The 17533-nt window shown below is 39.5% G+C and overlaps 1 protein-coding gene across 1 annotated transcript in view; it reads left to right on the plus strand.

Annotated features, from left to right (window-relative positions):
- The window catches only part of cfap299 (cilia and flagella associated protein 299), a 694354-nt gene that overhangs the window by 608239 nt on the left and 68582 nt on the right, over positions 1 to 17533 (plus strand). The window lies entirely within an intron of this gene.

The raw sequence follows: 17533 nt of genomic DNA on the forward strand, positions 1-17533 counted from the left end.
CAAAGAGGATTTACAAGGATGTTGGCAGGACTAGTAGGCCTGAGTTATAGGGAGAGGTTGGCCAGTCTAGGACTTTATTCCTTGGAACGTAGGAGAATGGGGCGTGACCTTTTTGAGGTGTATAAAATCATGAGGGGCATAGTTAGGAGAAATGTATACAGTCTTTTTCCCAGGGGTGGGGATTTGAAAACCAAAGGGCATAGATTCAAGATGAGAGGAGAAAGATTTATGATGGACTGAGGGGCAACTTTTTCTTGCAGAGAGTGGTGCGTTTATAGAATGGGCTGCCAGAGAAAGTGGTTGAGGCAGGTACAATAACAACATTTAAAAAACATTTGGCTAGGTACATTGATGGGGAGGGCTTACAGGGATATGGACCAAATGCAGGAAATTGGAACTAGTTGAGTGGGCACCATGGCCAGCATGGGCAAGTTTGGGGCAAAGGACCTGTTTCCATACTGTATTATTCTATGACTGGCGCAGGCTAAAAAGATAGAAAGGAATTAAAACATGGTCAGGTTGAAAACTAGGATAATGAGAATTTTAAAGTTACTGGGGGTAGGCTGAGAGTTAATGTAGGTCAGGAAACACAGGGATGATGGTGAAAAGAGCTATGACAGTTAGGATGTGGGCAGCAGAGTTTTGAATAAGCTCAAATTTGCAGAGAATGCAGCCAAAAATCATAGAATCCCTACAGTGTAGTAATAGGCCATTTGGCCCACCCTACCTTCCGAAGAGTATCCCACCCATACTCTATTACTGTACATTTCCCCTGACGAATGCCCTAACCTACACATTCCTGAACACTATGGGAAACCTATGCAGACATAGGTAGAATGTGCAAACTCCACACAGACAGTTGCCTGAGGTTAGAATCGAACCCGGGTCTCTGGCACTGTGAGGCAGCAGAGCTAACCAGTGAACCACCGTGCTACCCTAAGAATGCCTTGTATAGTTGGAATATTCTAATCTAAAGGTGGCATAAACATGGAATACTTTCTTCAGGAAATTAGCTGGGAGAAAGGTGGAGATTGGAAATGTTAGAAAGATGGTAGTAAGTGTCCATGGTGATAAAGACCATTTGGGTTTCGAAATTCAGCTCAGTGTCAAATGGATCTCAAGGTTAAGAATGGTCTAGTTCATCCTCAGACAGTAGACAGGAAGGGGATTGGAATGAGTGAGTAGGGAACAGGGCATGTATGAGGCATTGAAGACAATGGCTTTCATTGTCTGAATATTTAATTGGTGAAAGTTTCAGAGTATCAGACAAACAGCATGACAACTCAGAGATAGTGGAATGTTCAAGAAAGTGGTTTGGGAGGTAGAGGGATGTTGTCAGCAGACATGTGAAAACTGGCAGACAACAAATGATATCGTGAATACTTATTGATAAAATCGACTTGGTAACTTCAAAGACTTGTGAATATTTACATGTGTAATATATTGCTTGAAATATTTTTAATTACTCTGTTTATCTTATTTTTTGACTAGTAAGGGCTTTTATGCTTATTAAAAGCATATGAGCACTTAGTTCATAATCATTTCACAAGTTGTGACTGAGTAGCCAGTATAATGTGCATTATATGGCAGTCAAGCTTGTCCATATCATGAATGGATTAATGCAAGAATTGCTCACCAACTAGTTCCCCATCCAACCACAGCCTTTAATCAAAACTATAACGTCAAGATTTACAAGGATATTGCCAGGGTTGGAGGATTTGAACAACAGGGAGAGGCTGAATAGACAAGGGCTGTTTTCCCTGGAGGGTTGGAGGCTGAGGGGGTGACCTCTTTGAGGTTTATAAAATCATGAGAGGCTTAGATAAGTTAAGTAGACAAAGTCTTTTCCCTGGGCTGGGGGAGTCCAGAACTAGAGGACATACATATAGGGTGAGAGGGGGAAGATATAAAAGGGACCTAAAGGACAACTTCTTCATGCAAAGGGTGGTGTGTGTATGGAATAAGCTGCCAGTGGAAGTGGTGGAGGCTTGTACAATTGCAGCATGTAGAAGGCATCTGGATGGGTATATGAATAGGAAGGGTTTAGAGCAGACCTGGGCATTTTATGGCCCGCGGGCCATATCTGGCCCTTTGGTCATTCCTGTCCGGCCCGCATGAGGTCAATCTTAAATTAGAACATAAATGAAAAAGTATTTACATCATGCATGCAATACAACTGTGTTGCTTTTGTTGTGAAAAGGATGCTTTTTTTTATTTACATATGGACGCACATGTGCGTTTATGTGCGTGCGTCAACAGCTAAAAGTGATGTTTGCTGGCTAGCACTCAAAATGGCAGCTCACGCCAAGACAAGTTATGTCATATCCCACAAAATCGCCAGAAACAGTAAACTGTTTTCTGATGGAGGGTTTATTAAGGAGTGCTTGTTGGACTCTGCAGAACTAATATGCCCGGAGAAAAAGGAGGCATTTGAGAATGTGCCCCTCTCCCGACACACTGTAACAAGAAGGATTGGGGACATCGCAAGAAATCTGGAGCTTCAGCTGCAGTACAGAGCGGTCAACTTTGACTTTTTTTCCTTGGCTTTGGATGAGAGCTGCGACGTACGTGACACAACCCAGCTACTCATCTTCGTACGTGGGATAACTACGGACTTTAACATCACGGAGGAGCTAGCAGCCATGCAGTCAATGAAAGGAATAACAACTGGTAATGGTTTGTTCACAGAGGTAAATGCATGTTTGGACACGTTGGGACTAAAATGGGACAAGCTGGCGGGTGTGACAACGGATGGTTGTCCAAATCTAACAGGAAAAAATGTTGGACTCTTAAAGACATTGCAGGATAAAGTGACAGAAATTGACCCTGATCAGAAATTGGTATTTTTGTATTGTATTATACATCAGGAAGTGTTGTGTAAGTCAGTGATAAAAATTAACCATGTGGTTGATGTTGTAACTAAAATAGTTAACTTCATCAGGGCAAAAGCTTTGAATCACAGGCAGTTTGTTGGACTTTTGGAGGAAAATGAGACTGAACATCGTGACATAGGCTACAACACAGCTGTCAGGTGGCTCAGCCTGGGCAAAATGCGGAAAAGTGTATGGGACCTGAGAGAAGAGATTCAAGATTTCTGTGTGAAGAAAGGGAACGGCATTCCACAGGTTTCAGATGCAGACTGGATTGCAGACCTTGGTTTTGCTGTTGATGTGACTGTACTTATGAATGAACTAAATGTGAAACTGCAGTGCAAGGACCTTTTTGTGTATGAAATGTACAATTTGGTGAAGGCTTTTATGAAAAAGTTGCAGCTTTTCTCAAGCCAAATGAAGGACAACATTCTCACCCACTTGCCATCACCTTCAGCTGATCACCTCCACAGGTACTCATCTATGTTAGAAGCACTGCATGGTGAATTTTCAAGGCAATTTCAAGACTTTAAAACAGTTGAGAATGAAATGCACATGATTTTTTTCCCCATTTACATGCAATGTGGAGGGTGCACCTAGTAATGTTCAGCCTGAACTCATTGACCTGCAGTCTGACACACTTCTGGCAGAGTACTTTAGGTCAATCTCACTGCTTGATTTTTACTCTTCCCTCAAAGAGAACTTTCCACACAAGAGGAGGCATGCTCAGAAGATTCTAGTCCTCTTTGGATCTGCCTATATATCCGAACAGACATTCTCAATGATGAAGTTCAACAAATCCAAATACAGATCCTCTATCACTGATGATCACCTCTCAGCTGTCCTTCGCATATCCACCTCAGACATTCAACCAGATTTCAGTGCACTTGTTCAAGCCCAAAACAGACTGGATTTTTCTCACTAAACAAGTAAAATGAACTGAAAAACATCAAAAGCACTTATTGCTTTTTGTATAGAGTTGTTTGTAATACTGAACAATAATGAAACAACTTTTCAGTATTGGTTTGTGAGATTAACATGTTAAAAATAAAATGAAATACTGAAATTATTGTTTTTACTGTTTATTTCTTCTATATTTGACCTACTCCACAGTTTCATATCTTTATTGTAACAGAATATCCTTATTCTTTTGATTATAAGTTTCAGTGCAAAACTATATAATTTCGTACTTTTTACAATGGGAGAAAATTAATACTGAGCAGAATTATGTTCAACTTATTGTTGGTTCGGCCCTCCAACACAACTCAGGTTTCTCATGTGGCCCCTTGGAAGAATTAATTGCCCACCCCTGGTTTAGAGGTATATGGGCCAAGTGCTGGCAAATGGGACTAGATTAGGTTAGGATATCTGGTTGGCATGGATGAGTTGGACCGAAGTGTCTGACTCCGTGCAGTACATCTCTATGACTCTATGATTCTAAAGAAATAAGCATATTCTATGAACAGTCTTTTCCAATTTGTTCAGTATTCATGGCATTAGTTAAAATTATTACGATCAGCAACCTTTCTTGTAATGGTGCTCTTTAACAAATGAAAAGTAACCTTTCATTATGGTTTCACTATAGCTTGTTGATGGTAGAGTTAAAAAAAACTTTCAAGAACATATCTACTTTTCAGCAACATGTTCGTCATTTTCTTGAGACACATTTGAAAAAGGCAGCAACCTTACTTCATTTTATATTGTATGCTACATTGTAAATTTGGGTCCATATTCATGGCGGCAGTACAGTAGCTCAGTAGTTAACACTGTTGCCTCACAATGGCAGGGACCAGGTTCGATTCCAGCCTTGGACGACTGTCTGCGTGGAGTTTGCAAATTCTCCCTGTGTCTGCTTGGGTTTCTTCTGGGTGCTCTGGTTTCCTCCCACAATCTGAAGATGTGCGGGTTAGGTGAATTGGCCATGCTAAATTGCCCATAGTATTCAGGGGTGTGTAGGGTAAGTGCATTATCGGGGTAAATATCGAGATAGTGGGGTGGGGGAGCGGGTCTAGGTGGGTCACTGTACGGAGGTTCAATGTGGACTTGTTCGGCTGAAGGGCCTCTTTCCACAGGGTAGGGATTCTAATCTGAATTTTCTTTTCACCTTACAATCTGGAATTATTAAATGGCAGGAGTAGGCTTGCACTTGAGACAGATGCATACTTAGATATTACATAAATACAGACCATTTAGTCTAGTCAGTCCACATTGTTCATGTGAAGGATAAATATCAATGTTCTTAATCCCATGAACCCACTCCTGTTCTCATATGCCTTTATGCAATTTTTGTTTATTGTGATAATTTTCTTACCTCCCATCCTGAAATAATTGGGTCTCTGAAATATTCTGAGGTTGCACTGCCATTGTGTTGTTTGGGGTGAATGTCACTATCTTAACTGAACAAACACCCATGACTGAAGAAACAAAGATTACAGCTTACAAAGTTGATACTATATGGTCCAAGTGACATACCTGTTAAGATTATTGATGAGGATTATCAACACTACAAGTCACCCTTCAACAAAACGAGTTTCGAGTTGAGAATATATATACGTCATAGAGTCATCGAGGTCGACAGCATGGAAACAGGCCCTGTCCATATCACCCAGTTTTGACAATTAAACTAGTCACATTTGCCTGCATTTGGTCCATATGCCTCCATACCTATCCCATCCATGTATCTATCTAAATATTTCTTAAATGATGAAATTATACCTGATTTCACCACTACCTCTGGCAGTTCATTCCAGATGCTCACCATCTTCTATGTGAAGAAATTGCCCCTCTGGAACCTTTTGTATCTCTCCCCTCTCACCTTGAAACTATGCCCTCTAGTTTTAGACTCCCCTATCATGGGTAAAGGCTGTTGGCTATCTACCTTACCATGTTTTTATCGAGCTATATAAGGTCACCCCTCAGTTTCCTAGGCTCCAGGGAAAATAGTCCCAGTCTACCCAACTTCTCCTTATAACTCAAACCTTCCAGTCCAAGTAGCATCCTAGTAAATCTTTTCTGCACTCATATACAATTAACTGTTCTCACTTTTGTGTATGCAAGCAAGTCTTGACTTCAACACCCATAGAGTAACTGAAGGTCTTCAACTAATTTCAAGAAAGTAAACATATCAAGAGAAAACACATTCTGCCATGTCCATTCAAAGAGAAGCCAGTCAGAAATCAACTGGTCTATTAAAAAATGGCTGTCATCGAATTGGTCAAGGGGAAACTGGTAGAAGATTTCATTTGGCTTCCTGGACTTACTGGAGAATCCAAAATCTCAACGTCGACATAAGGGAATTGCTTTATACAGTCAACAAAAAAAGGAAATCTGCGACTATACAGAAGTGCTGAAAATATTTTCCATCAAAACCAAAGAACTTTTAAATGGCAGAAATGAGTGTGACAAAGGGATGCACCAGTAATCAAGCTTGACTTCTGCATGAGTCAGACCATTAATATAAATGTTTGATTGAATCATCAAAATGGCAATTTGTTTCCCTTTTGGGTACTGCTATCAGAACAAAAGAGACTTTGACCAGGTTCTATTCATAAACACAAACATAAATAAAACTCATTTCCAGAAATGATTGGCAAAACCAGTTAACATGTATGCTGTGATCCAGAATTAGAAGTATATCCACTTTTAATCCAAATGCAAAAATATTTAGACAACTTAAAAGGCAACAGAAATTGCTGCAATGATGATACTTTAAAAAGGGCAAAAGCAAAACACCCTTATTGACCAATTGTCTGAAAAACAAAAGATAGAGTTTGATAAATTCTCCTAATCCACCGGGTTCTTTTTTTATTATTATTCATTCATGGATTTGAGCTTCCCTGGACAGGCAACATTTATTATCCATCTCTAATTGGCAGTTGGACAGCTAAGAGTCAATTACGTTGCTGTGGGTTTGGAATCACATGTAGGTGAGACCAGGTAAGAATGGCATTCCCCTTCCTTAAAGGTCATTAATGACCCAGATAGGGTTTTCTGACAATCAGCAACATTTTCATGGTCATCATGATGAAACTGAGTTATTGAAAGCCACAGACTGATGAAAGGCCTTTCAAGCAACATCCCAGGTTCGATTCCAGCCTCGGCCGACTGTGTGGAGTTGCACATTCTCCCAGTGTCTGCGTGGGTTTTCTCCGGGTGCTCTGGTTTCCTCCCACAATCCAAAGACGTACAGGTCAGGTGAATTGGCCATGCTAATTGGCCATAGTTTAGGTGCGTTAGTCAGAGAGAAATGGGTCTGGGTGGGTTACTCTTCGGAGGACTTGTTGGACCGAAGGGCCTGTTTCCACACTGTAGGGAATCTAGTCTAAACTTTGGTTTCTGATTGAAATCGAGCCAATTCAAAGTCTTTTGAAAGCAGTCTTAGTTTGACTTATCAGGGTTTACAAGGTAGTCAAAATGAGATATCTTAACTTTGTCAGCTTCTCAATTACTGAAAACAAGAGAGGGAGCAAGGGACTGAGAGAGTATTGTAGCTTTTGTGCAAGATTTAGACATTTTCTTCCTTTTGGCTCCCTAGATTTTTAAAACAGAAATGAAAACCAGAAAGGGTTGATAGACAATTGTCAGCACTGTGGCCCCATAGTATCATGCAAAGCTGAGTTTTACAGCAATTAAGGGCAATAAACCCAGTCTCTTATCTCCTGAAAACCTTTGTTTGGTTGCTTTTCCAAAGTAACTTGATTTTCTGCAATCAGTGGGTAAATTGCAGTCAACATTAGACTGTTGACCTCATTCCTTAAAAGAAAGTGGTTCTCTTCTTCCTTGTTTAAGAACTCTGTTTAATCTGGAAAGTGTCCAAACAGTTCAGTAGACTGAATTTTATGCTGATTTTGGATAAGTCTAAGTTGCGCAAGTTTTTTGGAGAGCTATTCACCATGAGATCTCGAGTATTTTCTTGCCACATTTGACCAAATTCAGCACATTATCTACCCTGGTTCTTTGTGTCCAATTTCCATTCCATTTACCACATTCCCACAGCATCATACTATTTAGCAGATATACACCCAAAGATCAGCACCTCTTGCATCCACACCAACTTCAAAAAGCTGTTATATGCACACTTGCGTACTCTGAAAAGTCATTTTGAAACTGTCCTTCCTAATCAATGATAGAGTCAGTACTTGGTGGAGAAAGAGAGTTGATACCTTGATTCTCTGACAAGGGCCGTGATGGACAGGTGATGTAAAGGAGAAGAGTCCTCTTCCTGGAAGACTAGCAAAAGAAGCTGTGCCACCAGACCCTGCCAGCATGATCTGACGTCACCATCCAGATCAGTATCATCTCCAGGGTGTGGAGGGGCAGCCAGCAGTCCCCAATGACCTTCTCTGATCTGCCATAATAATTGCCACACTCTGCTCTCTGCTACCTCACACTCAGTCTAATTCTGCCAATGTGCTCACCTAGGCTCATGCTCCACCATCTCACTGTTGCCTTCAATATCTTTTCTCACTCACTGTTGTTCCTCTCAACCTTCCATGGCAGCTGCCATGGAGACACATGTCCAACATCCATAGTAGTTTTCCCTCAAGACATTGTAGACGTGTCCTTGACCTCCACTCCTGTCCTCCTCCAACATTTGGAAGTTCTAGCCAAGGAGGATCAACTTGTCTCTGGGAAGAACACCCTTGGCATATCTTACCTGCCCAATCACAAGTGTCCATGGCGTCACCTTACCAAACATCTAGGACCAATGTGCTCCCCTGTTGAGCAAGCTCCCTCCATCCCAGATATGGAACAAAAGACTACATTAAGACACAGTGAGGGAGGAAGAAAAATACTTATTGAGGCCACTTTAGTGACACAGGTGCCAATGGTTTGTACAAGATTCTCAGCTTATGTATAAATTTTATGCTTCAATCGTACATGTACCTATTAGTCCCATGATGTAAGCACAAAACGCATTATTACACCATCCAGCACCATTTTATGGCCACAGATGAGGCTACATGTTTGGAGATCTGAGGCTGAGAGCCTACTGCATCATCTAGAAGTAGGGGAACAATGTGTATAGATGGCATTGAGTCATACAAACATTTTTGCCCCTCTTCATCCAACATCCCTACTGTTCAACTAAAGGTCGAGCAGTGACTATGCCAGCTAGGAGCGACACACAAAGGGTCAGACTTTAGGATGGCCAGGGATTAGGCAGCCTATATCTTGAAAGGGTTAATAAGGAAACATAGAAACTCGGAACAGGAGTAGGACAGGAGAAAGTGAGGACTGCAGATGCTGGAGACCAGAGTTGAAAAATGTGGTGCTGGAAAAACATAGACAGCATCCGAGGAGCAGGAGAATCGACGTTTCAGGCATAAGCCCTCCTCGGATGCTGCCTGTCTTACTGTGTTTTTCCAGCACCACAGGAGTAGGACATCCAGCCCTTGCACCTGCTCCACCATTCAGTATGCTTATGGATGATCCATTCTCAACACTCACTGTATCTCTTGTTGCCGTTATTATTTTTAAACTTTATTAATCTTTTTCTCGAATATATATTGGTTAATATTAGTGGCCGCATTAAGCCACACCCAAACTGATGATTTTGTACAGGCTTGGGGGGAGTTAAGGTAGAATAATGTAATACCTTGTGGAGTGAAGACCAATATCCACAATTAAAGCAATTGTCCCTAATTGCTTTAATGGAATAAACTATATTTTGTTTAAGACTAGAGTTCCTTCTCACAAATGGTTGGTCTTCTACCACACTAAGCCGTAAGGCTCAGTTGAGGAAAGAAGATAGTAGCAGCATACGACAGTATTTTCCTTCAAATCCATTGAAGCAGTTTAACTGCAATACATTGTCAATTCTGAAACGTTACAACAACATTGTAGAGGAATAATAATGAATGAATAATTGAAAATAAATCAGTTTCCAGTCAACAGGAAATGGGATCAGAATCATGTATGCAGAAGCTAGAAGAGATAAACACTTTGGTATGTAAACAAACAGTAAGTAGTTTTGGAATTTGAGATGTTGCAATACATGGCAGAAGCGAAATTTTGTCCTACTTTTTAAAATATAAATGTTGACACATTAGCAGTTTTTATTAAGTAGGGCTGGTGCCTGCACATATGGAAACAGGCTCATATTTTAATTCACATTGTGCATGTTTTGTTTTCAAGATAATATTAATGCCAATATGAACTTAAAGAAAACGCCATGGTAGCTCAATGGTTAGCACTGCTGCCTCACAGCGCCAGTGACCCAGGTTTGATTCCAACCTCAGGCAACTGTCAGTGTGGAGTTTGCACATTCTCCTTGTGTCTGTGTGGGTTTCCTCCCACAATCCAAAGATGTGCAGTATAGGTGAGTTGTCCATGCTAAATTGCCCATAGTATTCAGGGATGTGTAGGTTAGATACATTAGTCAGGTGCAAATATAAGATAATAGGGTACGCAACTGGGTCTGGGTGGGTTACTCTTCAAAGGGTTGGTGGGACCTGTAGGGCCTGTTCGAACAGTGTAGGGATTCTATGGTCTAAAATATTGGTGATTGTCAGTAGCTTCTGCATTCTAATATTAAAACCACTCATCCGACTGATATTTTGTGAATAGATAGATCATAGCAAAGATTGAGCCACACAAGTTAATTTTTTTTAAATTAGTGTTTAAAATTTGATTTCAAATGTCCTGAAATTCATGAAGGAAGGAGTTTTCTTCTATAAATGCTACCAGCAGGCTCCCTTGACAGTCAAGTAATTAAAATGTACCCTCTTTCTTTTCTGGCAATATATAAAGGTAAAGAAAATTTTATACAACAAGATGTCAGTTACAGACCCCTTCTGTCAAAACTGCCTGAGTTGCCAACATTATCAAGAAAGACACTTACTTCATATATTACTAAAAATATTGTATATCAGATTGAAAGCAGTTCTTTTCCCTCTCCTCCCTCCCTCAACTTATCTGCAAGGAGAACTTGATGCATGATTGGCTTGGTCAGTTGATGTACATTTCCACAAGGGAAAAGATAGGAAAGTTAACTCCAGAGCTCTGTGCAAGTCAAATTTAGGTAGTTGAAACAGGAAAAGGTTGCACACAGCAGGCATCACATTAATAAGAACAGATACAAATATTGATGAAGAAACTCAGCAGGTCTGGCAGCAACAGTAGAGAGAAAGTAGAGTTAACATTTTGGGTCCAAATGACCCTACTTCAGAACCATGGGTAAACTCTGTTTTCTCTCCACAGATGTTGTCAGACTTGCAGAGTTTCTCTGACAATTTCTGTTTTTATTTCAGATCTCCAGCATACACGTTTTTTTGTTTTACATCAGCTTAATAATACAAGTGAGGGTAGGTGGATTAACCATGCTAAATTGTTCTGTTGGGGATATGTAGGCAAAGTGGATTAGCCAAGATAAATGTGGGGCTATGGGGATAGGGTAGGGAGCTGTGTCTGAGTGAGATACTCTTCTGAGGGTCGGTGCAGATGTAATGGGCCGATTGACCTCTTTCCACACTGTTGAGAATTCTGTGATTCTAACAAGGCGGAATATAGAATATCTATGGGAAAGGTGAATAGGAAAATAAGAGAGGCACAGAGAGAGTCTGAAAAGAGATTGACATCAACACAAAATTGAATCCAAAAGTCTTCTCAAGATATAGAAATATCAGAAATGTCTGAGGAGGGATAAAGCCTATTAGGAACTAAAAAGACAGGCCTCGAAAAGTGGAGGCTGAGGACATGGCTGTGTTACTGATTTCGGACTTTGCATACCAAGGAAGAAGATGCTGCATGTTGAAGTTATAATGAAAGATGAAGTTTTGGGGGGCGCTAGAAGGACTGAAAATTGATCAAGGAAGCTGCTATAAAAGCTAACGATACATAAAGATGGATAAGACACTGGGAGTGGATTGGATGCATCTGTCACTCTGAAAGAAGTATGGTGAAAATTACAAAGGAACTTGCCATAGTCTTCCATTCCTCCACAGATACAGGAGCATTTTGCCAGAGTAATGAAGATTTGAATTGGTACACCTTATTTGAAAATGTATGTAGGTAAATCAGTAACTACACACCAGTCACTTTCAGCTCAGTGATGGGAAAGCTTTTAAAAATGTTACCCAGGACTAATTAAAGAATTAAACCAGCATATATTTGTTAAAGATGATCATATTTAAGTAAATTGATTGTATTTTGATATAATAGGGAAGGTGGCTATGCTGAACATGGAATTCCAAAAGATATTTGACAAAGTGCCACATAACAGGCTTGCTGGCAAACTTGAAATCTGTAAAATAAAATTGAGAGTGCCGGCATAGATACAAATTTGGCAGGAAATAGGATAGTGGTGAAAAGTTGTTCTTTTGGACTGGAGGAGGGTTGCAGTATTAATCCCTGGAGTTTGGTACCAGTAGCATTGCTTTCTCTGATGCATATTGAGTGTGTGCTCAAAGCACAAATTCAAAATTTTTACATAACACAAAATTTAGAAATATTGTCAACTGGGAGGTTGATAGTGATGGACTTCAGGAGATCATAGGCTGTTGAAATTCACACACATTTCACAGAGTTGTACTTTAAACAAATGAACATGCATTCTGTTGTGATGAAAAGGGAGGCACAACACAAAATGAAGTATACAATTCTACAGAGGCAGAGGAACAAAAAATTCTAGGGTATATGTACACAAACCATTGACAATGGCTGGGTAGGTTGAAAAAGTGAGCAAAAAGGAAATAGAATCCTTTGTTTTATAAATTGAGACATTGTATGCAAAAGCCAAGAAGTTATGATGAACATTGAGAAAATACCCAATGTCTCAGCTGGAGCATTGTGTCCAGTTCCCAGCTGGTAATGTCCATTCAACAGTCACTCTGGGAGGCAGTCTGGGAAGTGAAATCCATGTGTCCTCCCACCCCTTCTTCTGCATATTAATCAACATTTTCTTAGTTACCTTCAGTTCTGAGGAAGCGTCCCTCGACCGAAATGTTAATTCTGATTTCTCTCCGCAAGTGCTGCCAAACCTGCTGAGCTTTTCCAGCAATTTCTGTTTTTGTTTCCAAGCTTATACAGCCTTTCTTCATAGCTGAAATGCTCCATCTCAGGCAACATCCTATGAATCTCCCCGTGCCCCTCCAGAATAGTCATAGCCTTCCTATAATGTGGTAAGCAGAACTGCACACAGCACTCCAACGGGAACATTGCCACCTGCAAGTTTCTCTCCAAGCCACTCAGCATTATTACTTCGAAAAATGTCACTGTTCCTTCAGAGTCACTGGGTCAAATCCTGGAACTCCCTCCTGAACAACATTGTGACACTATTTCAAGAATGCAGCATACTACCACTTCCTCAAGGCAAATAGAGACAGGCAATACATGTTGGCCCAGCCAGCAATTCTCAAGTCCCATGAAGGAATTTTTAAAAGTTTTTATTAAATAGTTCAGCAACTTATATGGAATGCACAAATACCTGCATGAATTATATCTTAAATGCTACCACTAGTCAAGTTATTGGAAGTAAAAAAACATAATGTTGTAATAAAAAGAAAAATATCTTCAAATATTGAAAATCTTTTTTAAAAGAAGTGGATGATACCTTGAGAGGCTAAGAAGTGTTGGAAGAAATTAAATCTGTTTAAATATTGTAAATCTCTGAGCAATCCTCCTTTACATAATTAATTGCTATTAAAATTATTTTCACTGAAAAATAGTGTTAATCTCAAGTTAATTTTAACTATAACATTTAATTATATCCCATAAATTTCAGCCTCAATTTAATTCTAATTCCTAATTCAGTGCACCATAAATATTGTCTTAGCCTTGCTTTTACTCAGAACTGAAGATTGTACCAAATATTGTATTGCATAAATTGAAAAGATATTCTACTGAATCCAATCATGCAGTATTTACAGTTTTTCGAAACATCATAACGGCACATACTTGTGATTAAGATACTTGTGAGTTAACATCATACGGCACATACTTGTGATTAAGATGCATATGATACATAGCTTGATGGGTTTTTCTCTTGTTATAGTTATATTGCCAATATTCTTTCCACACATTAACATTTTGAGATGAAAACAGTTTACCGAGTGATTAAGGGTCATCTTCTGAAATGATATGCTCAGCCTTCCAAAAATAACTCCCATCAACTTCAGTGGAAATAGATAAGTCTGAGGCTAACTATTTTTCACATTGATTTTTGTGTTCACGTTATTAAAAATTATTGTCTATTTAGGTTATTATTCCTTCCAATAACACAAGAAAATTAACACTTATTTCTCTTCCTTGTTTTCTTTTTAACTCAATTTGGTCTCAGTGAAGGCTTTTTGGTTGACATTATTTTGAATCTTAGAACTATGGAGAAATATAGTTTATCTTTTTAATAAGAGAGGCTATTTATAAAAAAAATTATAATATTTACTCATAAACCCTGAACTTTGCAGTCTGAAAAATACTTAGCTGACACTTAAATATTGCATGGCATTTGAGGAAGTATCAGGAGTGTACATTGCAATGGCAGCAAACTGCTTCAACAAGCAAAATACAATGTAGGATTGGCAGCTCAACTAATTCAATGCCAAGAGTTTATGCTTTAGTATAAGTTAAAGTTCAATCATGAAAGATAGGCATAGCTCTAAAGTTAGCATGTGTTTTATTTAATGCAAATATTGACATGGTAACATAGATTCCCTACAGTGTAGAAGCAGGCTATTCAGCCTATCCAGTCTACACCGACCCTCCGAAGAGCATCCCACCCAGACCCCTACCCTATCCCTGTAACCTTCAGTTTCCCATGGCTAATCCACCTAGACTACACATACCTGGCCCCTATTGGCAATTTAGCATAATCAATCCAACTAACCTGCACATCTTTGGACTGTGGGAGGAAACTGGAGCACCCAGTGGAAACCCACACAAACAAGGGAAAACATTCAAACTCCACAATGACAGTCACCCAAGGCTGGAGGTAGTTTCTAGGGATAGAACTGGAGATTGTTTCTAAAAAGGAATTGCTTTTCTCACTTAGTCAAATATTCTTTGTTTGGTTACAGCTAATTTCAGCTCATACAAATCTGTACTACTATTATTGTGAGGTTTTTTTCATATCTCTTACATAGTATCTGTTTCCTTATGGCACAAAAGCATTTTAGGTCAATAGCTCCAATATGAGATTGAGCACATGGTCAAATGTCATGAACATCAATGCCAAGAATTAAGTCTGAGAACCTGAATACAGTGCTACAAAATGTTTGATGATCCCAGAAGAGTGGTCAAGATCAGTGAATACATCTTCAAATGTATCTAAAGTCAACACCACAAGCCTCAGCTACTGCAACATTCCATCAGTAACCTACAAACAATCTCTACCATTCAGGACTCATACTTAATATATGTTTCATGTTACCTGACATGTGTATCACTGTTTTAAGTGTCGCATCCATATCTCACAGCTTGAATATGGCTGTTGAACCACAACAGCCATATCACCAAAATATACTTTACCTCGCATTCTCTGGTATACATCCTTTTCCCTTCCAGGAGAAAGTTGTAGACAACTGACAGTCAGCAGGAACTACCCAGAGAGCGAAAAGCAAGCTTGCATTAATGATGCAGTGCTGACCATTATCATTAGGGCTTTTCTGAGGCTGCGGCCAGCAGCAGGGCTGAATTTGTTGAAGATGAACAGATATGCTGTTCCTTTTTACATCTCACTCAGCCTTCATCCCACTCTCTTTTCTGATTTACAACCATACATGATATAATTCTGGACTTCCTTATTTCCTGTCACTCCTTACTGCAACTGTCCTCTCGTCCTTTTTCCCTTCAGATGCCCTAGAAAGAATCGCCTTACCAGGCAGTCAAGGAGCAATGAAGATAGTGAAAACATAGGAACATCACTAGATTTCACACCCACAAACACCATCTCAATAACTGTATTAACTTTAGAGGACTAAATATGATTGAGATGTGCATGTGGTGAGGAATGGGGCACAAGTGAGCGGCAACTGTGCAGGGGACAAGGATAGCATTAGTTTCCACTCACCAGAGGTTGAAATTGCACAGGGGGACTGCTGTAGAACTTTAAGATGAGGATTTTGATAAACCAAAATACAGCAGAAGGCTGATGGTTATATACAGTGAAATAATTGGTACATTGGTAGCCGGTGATTGATATCAAGACAGGAATTGTAGGAATCCAGCACCAACATAGGACAAAGTTATGGGAAGAGTTTGAAGTCCATAATTTCTAGAATAGAGATGGAGGCCAATTTGTTCACGCATCTTTGGACCCAAATCTAATGTGGCAACAAATGTCCAATGTCACAGCTTCCATTGAAACAGAAGCACTGGTTACCTACCTTTTGTATTCTGCAATGGGGGTTCAGCTACATCCTACACAAGCTCAGCTTGCTATCATACAATCTCAGACTAATGCAACCATATTTTGGATTGATAGGTCAATCTGTTTAAATGTTTGCAGTTGATTAACGTCCTTGTTAATCACTTATTCACATGAGGCTATAGATTTTCTTCAACAACAGGACATGATTTTGTTATGCAAAAGAAGAAAAGAACAAAAAAGTAAACAAAGAACTGTGGATGCTGCAAGTCCAGAAAAAAAAGGAATTGCTGCAGAAACTCTGCAGATCTGGCAGCAACTGTGGAGAGAAAGCAGGGTTAGCATTTTAAGTCCAGTGATCCTTCAGAAAACAAGAGAAAAACAAAGTTTTAGGAATATTACAACAAAAATATCAAAAAGATGTTTTAATCTGTTTCCCAACATGATGTATTACAGAAATTTAATCACAGAGAACTCCTCTGTCAGCTTTTTCTGTATTTAATTAACTGATGCTTTCAAGATTCTTTCCCTTGTGCTGCTGAGATTACTTTCTTTACGATGTGTTTCTGAGTCTGATGGTAGGAAACTTTCACAATTCTGATGGCCTAATCTTTCTCAACTCTAAACTTGATGACTACTATACACATTCTCCCAGCTTGGAAACCCCACAGACTAGAAACTACTTCTGCTGAAGTGATTAGCTCCCTAATCTTAACTGAAAATCATGGTTCTTCTCTGAACTGAACTCCTAGATTTTTTCCTGATCTGAGATCTTGAATCTTCTGTTCTGAAGTCAAAAATAAACTGGGTTTGCATTAATGCCTTACGTGTTCACTATATCAGTCATAAACTCTGCAGTTTATCCAAGAACACTACAGGCAGCTGCTAAGCAGTAAACTGAAGTCATATGCCTTCTTTGAAATGATGTAATTAGGCCACTGTCCAAATGACTTCCTGACCATTTAAAAAAAAACCTTCACAGGACTAGGCCTATCTACCTATTATTTATTTCTAAATTCCAAAAATGATAATATCAGAGACCATTTTTATCAAAACTAGAATGCTAAGGCATTGTTCTGAAGAGTATAAATGGCACCATGGAGCATGAAGATATGTTATCCACTCTCAGGAAGACAACATTTGTCGTCTTATCTCTGCCATCTGCCACATCCTTGCAGTTGGTTACCTTACAGGCAGCTCAGACTTCTACCACCCTCTTTTACTAAAATAGTACACTCTGAAGCAAGTATTCTAGACCTGGAAGTTGTACTTCCAGGACATCTATAGCGTCATCTAATGAAATTCTGCATCATTCCATTTGCCATGCTGTTTTCACAAGAATAGTATTGCATAGAGGCAC

The sequence above is a fragment of the Chiloscyllium plagiosum genome, unplaced genomic scaffold (genome assembly GCF_037043375.1).
Source record: "Chiloscyllium plagiosum isolate Xiang-an unplaced genomic scaffold, Cpla_swu_hap1 HiC_scaffold_1, whole genome shotgun sequence".
Lineage (NCBI taxonomy): Eukaryota > Metazoa > Chordata > Chondrichthyes > Orectolobiformes > Hemiscylliidae > Chiloscyllium > Chiloscyllium plagiosum.